Source organism: Sinocyclocheilus rhinocerous, unplaced genomic scaffold (assembly GCF_001515625.1).
Source record: "Sinocyclocheilus rhinocerous isolate Xijiao unplaced genomic scaffold, SAMN03320098_v1.1 C36747786, whole genome shotgun sequence".
NCBI classification, from domain to species: Eukaryota; Metazoa; Chordata; class Actinopteri; order Cypriniformes; family Cyprinidae; genus Sinocyclocheilus; species Sinocyclocheilus rhinocerous.
Window position 1 is genome coordinate 1 of NW_015785541.1, and position 1,668 is coordinate 1,668.

The 1,668-nt window shown below is 37.1% G+C and overlaps 1 long non-coding RNA gene across 1 annotated transcript; it reads right to left on the minus strand.

Annotated features, from left to right (window-relative positions):
• Positions 1 to 41: 41 nt before the first annotated feature.
• LOC107736503 (uncharacterized) lies at positions 42 to 1,568 on the minus strand. The gene is made up of 3 exons (XR_001639685.1): positions 1,462 to 1,568; positions 1,023 to 1,063; positions 42 to 741 (listed from the first exon to the last, which is right to left on the minus strand). It is a non-coding gene; the product is annotated as an uncharacterized LOC107736503 (long non-coding RNA).
• Between the last annotated feature and the right edge of the window lie 100 nt (positions 1,569 to 1,668).

Genomic DNA, 1,668 nt, shown 5'->3' on the forward strand with positions numbered 1-1,668 from the left:
TGGCCTCCACGTCGTGCATTTAAAATCCTTTAATGCACGGCAAGCGGTCGATCATCCCTTACCTATAGTATTTTTTCATGTGGCATTAAATAAACTGCTTTAATGAACTGCGCATTACATTAGCACACTACAAACTTACTACCTGTGTGCTGGATCTTCAACTTTTTGGACATTAATCTTGGAGTGAATATTTGGAGTGCTCTAACAATAGCTGATTTACATATTTTCTGACATGTATTTAAACTGCAACCTATTACAGTGATTACACAATACAAACTAATCTGTTATGTAGAAATGTAAGATGTAAATTTGATTAAAGCTTAGATTTTTCATATGCATGTGTTGCCGTTCATGTTTCCCTGAAGACACAAATCTTTTTGCCTTGGTTTTCATGTATACCATTTCAGGTCTATATGTGTTTTATGCGTTGCTTAATATAATAGACATTTTTAGTAGGTATTTATTTCTACACAATCAGCCACGCCTGCAAAACTCTCTGCTTGGTGCCATTGTCCCTCCCTGAAAACTAAGTAGGCTATTTGCATATGTAGCATAGTATTCAGAACCAAAGGATGAAGTTCCAACACCATCAACGAGGTCCAGGAGACAGAGAGGTCCAAAAGCAACAGTCAAAGTTATGAAGGCACAGATGGTTAGGAGCTCCAGTTGCTTTAGTAAAGCTGGGATTTAGAGCCGATGACCAGACAAATGGGTCCAGAAGATCCCCGTGTTGCTTTGCCTCTGAAGGGACAAAATGGGTCCATGATGTGGCAGGTAACAGCATCATTCTTATCAGTTTCATGTCTGCTTCACAAATGTCATTTTAATATTCTAATTTTTAAAAAATGTACTTTGTAAAAAAGCATGTACAGTTCCGGTCCTAGATGCTGATTGGTCAGTCCAGTGCTCATTTAAACAGATGTTTATCAGCTGTTATCATTGCACTCAACATCAACCAAGATCGATTTAATTTGTCTGTGATACTAATGTTTCTCCACAAGTAATTAAGAAAATTAACTTACCCTGGAAATCTTTCGTTTCCCACGGCAAGCAGCACAATAACCTTAAAGAACAACAGTGACAGACTCAGTCATTTGCAGTAAATATTATGGACCCAATTTACTTTATTAACACACATTCCATGAACGCACGCTTCTGCTGATGTCAGTCAGGTAGCATGCTACTGGATAATGTTAATGACAATTTAGGCATTGTTTTAGCAAACTCAAAATTAAAGTCTGGCTGTATTATAGTAATTTACCAGCCCAACCTATATTTTTCTGTTCTTGCTGAATATCTGGTTTCACACTGAAATATATGGCATTATGGGAGTAAAGGTTGCAAATGACAAGTTACCTCAAGTTTTGGACAGTGGTTAAAATATTGTGTTTTGAGCAAACAATAAGCACAGATAAAAGAAACACGTTTCAAAGGTTTGAACAGATTTAATGATGGTCTTACCAATTATTTGATGTCTTTTGAGGAAAAGGATGACAGTAACCGCGATCAAAATAATCAAAGGAATGATGACTGCAATGACAATTGCTGTGTTAGAATCTGGATAGATAAAGATAAAGGGGAAAAAACTATAAAAAGTGAGTGACGTGATGGCCAAGTATGGCAACCCATGCTCGGAATTTGTGCTCTGCATTTAACCCATCCAAGTGC